This window comes from Phacochoerus africanus, chromosome 3, assembly GCF_016906955.1.
Source record: "Phacochoerus africanus isolate WHEZ1 chromosome 3, ROS_Pafr_v1, whole genome shotgun sequence".
Classification (NCBI taxonomy): Eukaryota; Metazoa; Chordata; class Mammalia; order Artiodactyla; family Suidae; genus Phacochoerus; species Phacochoerus africanus.
In genome coordinates, this window is record NC_062546.1 from 44,922,738 (window position 1) to 44,932,031 (window position 9,294).

Sequence of the window (9,294 nt, forward strand, 5' to 3'; positions counted from 1 at the left end):
AGAGCTATCTGTAAAATTTAGGACACTTTCTCTTGTGATCTATTACTGCAGATATCCTCCATTATAAGTTGTTCAAAGATCAAATTAGTTAATTGTAAGTTACCTGCTTTAATAATAAAATACTAGAAGGGAAGTAGCATTGGTCATTAATCTTAAATTGTTGTAGGTGACTCACAAATCAAATGGTAGTTTCCTTGAAAATCATTTCTTTCCATACCTGACATAAATGATCTCTTTGTTGACCAGTACTTGAATGAGTTAAAAAAGTAAGCACTCTTAAATTAACCCTTTCTTTTTGGGAGGATCATCTTCAAAATATAATTAAAGTCTTATTAGGCATTTAATCTTAAACACAGCTTTACAAATACTCATGAACTTGTTCATCTACCTGCAGTGATTCTTATGTTGTAATGGGAGTTGGATCATTAATACCTACAACTTTCACCCACATTAATTACTTTCTAATCATCCTTTTAAAAAAAATACTTCAGTTTTTAAAAATTACCCAAGAGGTGATAAAGAATAAAAACTTACCATTAAGTTATATTTTAATATAGTAACAAAGTTTTGCAGAATCCACTCCATTCTGCATTTCTTAAACAGGAGTGAAAGTAGAAGAAACTGACATAAACATGTACACTTGGTGGATGATGGCTGTGCCACTTTTCATCAATGTTGCTGGCAGTTAATACAAATGTCACCCAAACACATTGGCTTTGGAATCTCCTCCAGATCCTCTAATTCATCCAAAGGATTTTCTTTAATTCATGTATTTACTTATTGAATCAGTCTTTAAGAATCTCATTGAGTGAATTCTGTTTCATGGATGTGGTAGAAAAGACCCCTGCATGTATAAAACTTTTAGTTTGGATGGAAGGAAATAAGATACATTAAGATGTAGGGTTGCATGGCACAAAGTGTGCACAGATGTTTAGTGAAAGAAAAAAATAAGATAGCCATCCCAAGATGAAGTGGAATTGACCAAAGAAGGCCTTTTGGAGAAGGTGGATCTTAATGAAGTGGACAAACTGACCTAAGGTGAAAGACAAAGAAGGGCAATCTAGATGCAAGAAAAATACATTAAATAAGAGAGTCAGTGCAAAGATGTAACTCTTCATTATTCAATGTTTATCAGTTTGCAATAAAGAAGAAATTAGGTCCCCATACCCAATGTTTTATAGCATTGATACATAACCTTTAAGTTCTTTATTTGATAATTTCCTCATATGTGGCATATGCAAAAGAATGGCATATGCAAAACTTATTTTAAATAAAATTAAATATTCAAATTAAGTGTATCTCTTTATACCTGGTTGCACAAGCAACTGACTTGTCTTTAAAGAATCAAGAGATAAAATTACAAATACCTGGAGAAAAAAACATTCATTAGAAAACTTTTGTGAGATGCAAAAGGGGAAAACCAGGCTTTCCTGCAGCTGAAATTTGGCTTGCTGATGTTTCAGTCCACTTTACAGTGAAATGTGCAAATGTATTCTGGCTCTGCTGTTCCCACCACCACTTACGCTCTCCCCCAACCCAAACCACACACACACACACATATACACACACACAAACACAGATAAGGAGGCACACATGGCTAACAGCAGCAGGGGTAATTTAACTAAAATGGACAAGATGCACACAGCTGTTCAGCCAAAATTACCAGTTACCAAAACCTTTTTTTGTGTTCAACTTATCACTGAACAATTATTTTATTTAAGTTAATCACTGCCTTTGAATACCTTTGGAACCCTTTCTAGGATAGAAAATGTTTGGTGATAGGAACTGAAAAACAATGTACATAAGAATATTCGTGCATAAACTGACAAACCCCAGAATATGTGGAAAGAATCAGAAAATTAAGTTTGTGCCTCTGATGCACTCAGCTCGCCTGACCCTTGCTGAAATTTCCCTCATCCTTTCTGGCCTTTGTCTCTCCTGCAGTTACTTTAAAGAAACAAAGATATTTCTGCATGAGGGTAACCAGTTGAGAAGACAATGGTGCCAGAATAATAGCTCTCTCATTGGCAATGTAGGTTCATGCTAAGTTCTTAGGAAATGACCTTTTATGAATTCATTTAGGATAAATGCCTTCCCATAGGAGGGATTGCAGGAAACAAAGTCCCTCTAAAAAAAAACCCTGAATAAGCAGATGGTGAGGTCATGAAAAGTTCAAGAGCAAAGAAATTATCTTTATCTTTTGAGCCAGCAATTTGTTAACTGTTTTAAAAACCCTTTATGATAGCTGCTACTGCTAGCTTCAATATGGAAGTTTTTAGTCCAATGAATGCAATCAATCCTCTCTGCTTTCCTGGCAGCAAAGAAAATCTTCACCAGGAGAGGCAGGGGACTTTTCTGTAAAATATACGAATTTTTTTAAAAAACTGAGGCTTTTAAAAAAAATCCTTTAAGAAGTTTTTTCCTCCAAGAAATACTAACAGTATCCAAGTGGGCTTAAGGTTAGCTAAGATGTGACCCATTTACAACAGCTTGCTACCTGAATTCTGACCTAATGTAATGCCTTACAATTTCTTTTATGATGTGTCACAGGGGTCCTTTATTCCCAGTTAATTACTCCTTAACTTGCTATTTGAAGTTATCTGCATAGTCACTTGATGATGTGTTGGAACTAAGGAAATCTTTTATTAATTGTCATTGGGGGGAGGGTGAGAGTGGGGCGGCCAGTCAGCTGAGTTCGAAAGGAAAGCTTTGGAGTGCAGAGCGGGAGCCCTGAAGTGTCCTGAGGTGTTTTGGTGTTGTAAGTGGGGCGTTTTTATCATTTTATTTGAAATCACTGCGAGAAGCTCTGGTAACCAAGAAAGGGAAAGACCAAAGAGTGGGTAGGAAAGGCGATTGGAATGGGACTCTAGGAAGCAATATGTTAGTTATACCCTTATTACTCCATAAACAACAACTTCTGGAGGAACGGCGTCACCTCTGCCGTCTTCAGCACGCCTTTCCTAAAGGATCCTTCCAGGACTGCATGCCTCGCCTCTATGGGTGACCTTAGCTGGAGGAGACCAAAGCAATTCTTTTCAAGGGGAAAAAAAAGAAAAAAGAAAAAGAAAAGCCTCTGGGAATTCCAAAGCTTCCTACCCTTGGGGCAAGAAGCGTGCGCTGATGTGGACTCACGGAATGCAGGCCGCGGCGTTACCTTTGGGCGGCACCGAGGCACGCGGGCCCAGTTGTTCCCGGTCTGGAGCTTGGAGAGCTTGAGGCTGAGGACTCTAGACCTCATGGCTTCTGCCGGTGCGACGAGAGGTGCGCGCTGCGGCCGGGCGCCTAGCGGCCCGCACCAGGGTTTGCACCCCGGGGACCTCAGCCCGGGAAAGACTTCCGCGCGCCTGGCACCAGGGTTGGACTGCATCGCACTTTTGCGCAGCTGCTCCCGGGATAGAGGGAAGAGAAGACTCCTGCTCAGTTGCAAAGGTGTGGTCCACGCCGGCTCCAAAGCCGAGTAAGAGGGCTCAATTCGAGGGTGCTGAGATTGAACAACTTCGGGCCTTAGCAACGGGACAGAACCTCCCCGCTCTTTTGTGTTTCGGTGTCCAGCGGAGTTAAGACCAGAAAACGGAGGAGAAAGTTCCTGGCAGAGAGTGTTCCCCGGCTCCTCCGCGACCTTTTTTGAAGCTCCCACTGCCGGGAAGCCTCCGCAAACTCTGCGCTGGGGCGGGGAGGGTGAGCGCTGCGCTGGCTTTGCGCCTCTGGGGTCCCTCCCCGCCCGGAGGAAAGCCAGGGGACTTGGGGGCGGGGTAAGGTGTTACACAGTGAAGGGAGAGAAGGCCAGGGTACCAAGGCTTCGCTTCCCTTTTTTCCTCTCTTCTTTTCTAACCCGCCAGAACGGTATCCGCATCAGAGGGAAGTGTCCCCGAAGGACCCCAGCGGTCCAGCTTTCAGGGCAGAGTAAGGAGGATGCTGCGCCCAAGGCCAGGGGCGCTCTCGGATCATCGCCGCGCATGGGTCGGTCCTTGGATCGTTTTGGGACTTGGGCAAGGTTTTGAGACTCTGCTGAGAGGAGACCGAGGTTGGGGCGGTCGAAGAGGCTCTGAGGACGCGTACCCAGCGGAAAGCGGCTCTATGCGCGGGACTGACGACCGTGGAGCCGGGCGAGTCCCGACCCGGGGACAGGACGGTGTGAAGGTGGACTGACTCGCTGGGGTCCTCTGATGGGGTCTTTGGTTGCTAAGCGAATCTCCTGGCCTGGAGGAGAAATGGGGTCGTAACACCCAACTCCTCTCACCTACATTCCCCCGGACCCCTCCTGGCGCCAGGGGTCGCAGGAGGCCCAGGCCTGTAAGGTGATGTTAGGGTTAGGGTTTGTTTTGTTTGCTTTTGCTTTCTTGTCCGGGGATGGAGGAGGGAGCGGAGGGCATTCTCTAGCCTAGGTCTCCCAGGAAGAAAAAGTCCCGAGACAAAACCTGGGGCCGCCTCTCCGTGGAAAGTCCCCGACGCCGGAGAAGGACCCAGCGCACTCGCCGTCACCCGCGGAGCCCCCGGGAGGGCAGCCCCAAAGGGCTGGAGGAACGCGGAGCCGGGTTTCAGCGGCGCTGCTTTTTTCCGGTAACAAGACCAGATAAGGTCTCTGGGAGTCCCCTCACCTGGAAAACTGTGGGGATCCCTCCGATATTCCCCCCAAATAAAAATAACATCAAATCAAAAAGTCAAATAACACTAAATCTTGAATAATAACACTAAAAATAACGCTAGCATTCGGATTTTTCTTCTTGATGATTCCATGGTTACTTTTTAATTCAAAAGCAAGTCTGTGGGTGCCCAAGCTCTTCTGCCTGTGACATCCCCAGGCCTGTGCTGCCCCAGGTCTGCCTGCCAGAGGGGCCCCAGGCCCAGCAACAACCCCAGGAATGATCTAGGCCCACGTCTGTCTCCTCACCAAGATGTTCTTTGTGTTTCTAAATTTCCTCCCACCTTCATCCCCTTTCTTGTCAGCAAAATAGCAGTGTCTATAAGAGGTGTAGCCACCGCCTCGCCCACAGCCTCTGCAGTCACAGCCCGAGCCAAACGGGCTTTTGAGCCTAGAGCACCGAGGCCATTGTGAGCAACGCCCCCCAACCTCTGTCACCAAGAGGTCGGGAGCCTGGGTACCGCCGCTGTGAGCCTAATCCCCAGAGACTTTGGGAAGGCGCACAGATGGGGCACGCCTCAGGCCGGCGCTCAAGGCTGGCTGATGGATCATCTCATTTCCCGACTTGATGGGCCGGAACCAGGGGTGGCTGGGCTGGCGGCGAGGGAGGGGTGGCTTAGGGACCCAAATTCACCATCGGCGCGTAGGCGTGTGTGTGTGTGTGTGTGTGTGTGTGTGTGTTACATATCTTAGAGAAAGTCCCCTAGGAATACCCTCCCTCCCCAATGCGAAGTTATCCCTCCTCCGGTTTTCTGTTCTGGACAGCGGTGCTGCCTCCCGGGTCGGGGCTGTGAGTGCAGTGGGGGGTTGTCCGAGCTCCTCCTCTCCTTGGGACTTGGTCTCCGCCTGCACCACGCTGTGGGCATCCTTTCTCGGGAGAGGCTGCGGAGAATGGCACTGGGCCTGCAAGTGCCAGGCAAGGGCCCTGGGTGTGGAGAAGAGGCGTGCTGCCTCCGTTCTGAGGTCCATCTGAGTAGGGTCCGATTGATTCTCTGGAAACTTTGGAGGGAGACTGGGTCAGGGTTGGGGAGAGGGCCTAGGTAGAGAGGCTACAGCAGTGAGGAATGTTGTAGAAGTGTGGGTGGGAAAATGTGTATTGAAACGCTTGCATCAGGTCTCTCCGACCCTCCAGCAAGGCCAACGAAATGGTGTGCTTCAGGGGAGGGTGAGATTGCTGGTCCCAGTTGGGCACCTTGCCCTCAACTCTGGAAGGAGTGGGAGGGGGCCAGAAACCCAGGCGGGAGCCTGAGGCAAGCTCAGGTGGGAGGATAGCTGAACAAAAGAGTGAGTCTCTGGGGTTCCTGATGCTAGGCTATAACTGTGGGATTTTCCCTTTCAGCTTCTCAGAATCTTCCTCCAGGAACTTGAACTTCAACTGTGTTCTGAGGCATTCCTCTTTGGGCTGGGCCTTGGAGAGAGCTAAGGAGATCAGGCCTGGGATCTTAAGGAATCCCCAGTATGGGCCAGCAACTGGGCAAATTACTCCACCTGCTCCCCAACTGCCTGCTGGGAAAGTGATTGCTCTATAGGGAACCGGGAAGGTGTCACAAGGGCCAGGACATCTAGACACTGCACTACCCAAAGTGTGGTCCCTGGACCAGTAGCATCACTCTCATCTGGCTAACTGCAGAATCTCAGGCCCCACTCATCAGAAGCTTCATCAGAAGCTGCATTGGGAAAGGTCTTGGCACACCTGTGGCATAAGCCACTATCTACAGCTCTAATTCGAGCCCCCAGCCCAGGAACTTCCATATGCCATGCCTCAGGTGTGGCTGTTAAAAATAAATAAATAAATAAATAAATAAATAAATAAATAAGGCATCTAGGCAACTTGCAGACATTTAGGTTGGAGAAGCCTCATTTATAGAGCCTGAGTTTAGCCATTGCCCACTTCTACCTTGGGTCTCCTAGCCTCATCTCCATCGTCTGTCAAATGAGAGTTGTTTCTGAGGTCCTGGGGAACTCTTGGACCCCTGGACCCACTTCAGACCAGTGAAATTAGAATCTCTAGTTGGAGGAGTCCAGGTAGGAAGTATTCTGGGTTGGTTGTAACAGCAGCCAGGAGTAACTAGCTTAGAAGTACCCACTTTACAGATGAGCTGAGATAGGCCTGGCATCTATGCAAGATTGTAGGTAAATGCTTAAGGCCCCTGGGCTCTATAACCTGACTTAGTCCAGCTTCAGCAACTGTGGTCTTGAGGCAGCTAATTAATCTTGCTGTGCCCCAATTTCCTTATCTGTAAAATGGAGTTGTTAATGACTACCACGGGGGTGTGATTCGGGCTTAGAATCAATTTCAATACATGTTTCGTTTGTTTGTTTGTTGTCTTTTCAGGGCTGCACCTGCGGCATATGGAGGTTCCCAAGCTAGGGGTTGAATCAGAGTTAGAGCTGCCGGCCTATACCATAGCTGCAGCAACACGGGATCCTAGCCTTGCCTATGACCTCCGCCATAGCTCATGGCGGCACCAGATCCCCAACCCACTTAGCGAGGCCAGGGATCAAACCTACATCCTTGTAGATACTAGTCAGATTCCTTTCTGCCGAACCACAAAGGGAACTCCCAAATCCCCTACCTTTTAAAAGATGAGTGAGAAGGATTTGTAGGTATCACAAGCTTACCAGAATGGCAATTTGCTTTTGTTGGATAGCTTGTCCTGGCAGTCAAGCCTTTTAATTCATTATTATTTTTAAAATAACACTGGTAGCAGGACACGTGACTTTTACAATAGCAGCCCGTTTGGGGATCTTGTTTGTTACGAATGTCCTGCAATCTATTGTACCTCGATATTGGAGACTTGATAAAAGATCAGGATCTGCAAACAGAATGGTACATGTACTTCTCACAGCAAATAGTTCAACCCAAGTGCTGCAAAAAGGCTGGCCTTAATTCCCTCCTAGAGAATGAAATTTGAAATAAACCTTGACAGGAGTAGGAATGAACACAGACATTGCTCCTTAAGTGGTGATACTAACACATTTCATACTCCTCTGACTGTACCTTAATAGCCTTATATTGTAGTTATTTTTCTGTTTTCCCTGCTAGTGGAGAACTCCTTGGGGCAAGGATCACATTTAATACATCTCTGTATTTTTATATGTCTCCCCAACATCTGTCACAATGTTTGAAGCAACACTGATGCAAAGTAAGGTTTCCTTTCCTGAATTTTCACCTATTTGTTAAGGCTTTGTTATTTCCAGGAGTTACTATTGCTCATGTGGGCATGATGCTAAAATGTTTTGTAATCATCCTGTTCTACAGGTATACTTGAAGGTATAGGCAGCATCCTTTGAGTGATGAGCTAAAGGAAGCAGATCCAATATGGAGTCAGTCGTTCTTCCTGATTATAGAACTTGTGCTTTTGTCATGACTCCCCCACTCTTACTTACTCCTCAATACTCACAGCCTCATTACCACTATCTGTCTGGAAACCATGAGACTATCCTCAAGTGCCCTTTATCTGAATCTATGTCAGGGAGCCCAGGCCTCCAGCTCCAACTGATATGGCTTTGAAAATCCCCTTCCTGACATCATCTGCCACTCCTATCTTCTGAAATTCATGATCCGTTATCAGCAAAATTCCCCAGCTCTGCAACATTTCTGGAAAATCCCTCCTACCTGCTCTCTTGAACTCAGATCTGAATCTTAAGTGCGGGCATAACTTTCTGTGCAGCCCTTTTGAGAAGGAGCTGTTACCTCTCAGACTCCTCATGCTGAGTCTGAAGGTGGGTGTGTGTCCTCTTTGCTCTTCATTGCTGTTTTCCTAGATTGTTCTCTTCTTCCTCCCTAAACCCCCTACCCACCCATCCACCCTCTCAAGCTTCGAATTTGATGTCACCAGATTGTATCTCTACTATGATGTATGTCTCACTCTCGGAATATATTAGCTACTGACTCACTGCCAGTGTCTGCCATTCCTACCTTCTCTTAGTGGTTGGTTTCATTATTGTCAAGGTGACTTTTTACACCATAGCCTCTAGTTGCTCAAGCTCTTCTCCACTAAATGATCATGTCTTACATCCTAGCTCAGCCACTTAATCCATGGTCCAGTGTGTTTGTTTTTATTTGCTTTGGTTTGTTGATACTTTTTGCTTTGTTTGTTTTTGTGTCAGGGATGTTTTGAATGTTTTCCATATGTGAGTGAAGACATATGGTATTTGCCTTCCTCCATCTGATTTATTTCACTTAGCATAATACTCTCAAGGTCCATCCATGTTGTCACAAATGGCAAGAATTTTTTTTTTTTTTATGTCTGAGTAACGTCATCCTAACCCTTAAAGTTGGAATGCCCAGTCCTCAGACCTCTTCTCTTCTCTTTCTGTACTGAGCTGGTTCTATGTTTCAGTCTTGCTTCTTTAAATGAAATGTATATGTTGATGATCTCAAGTGTTCACCTCAAATAAATCAACTGCTTACTCAGTGTCTCCACAAGATATATAAAGACACTTCATCTTAACATGTCCATGATTATTCATTTTATGCAACACCTTGACTAGGCTAGGATGCCCAGATATTTGATCAAATACCAGGTTAGAGGTTGCTGTGGAGGCATTAAAAAAAAATGTGATTAACATTTAAATCAGTGGACTTTGAATTAAGCAGATTATCCTTCTTAATGGGGGGGGGGGGTTCCTCATCCAATTAGTTGAAG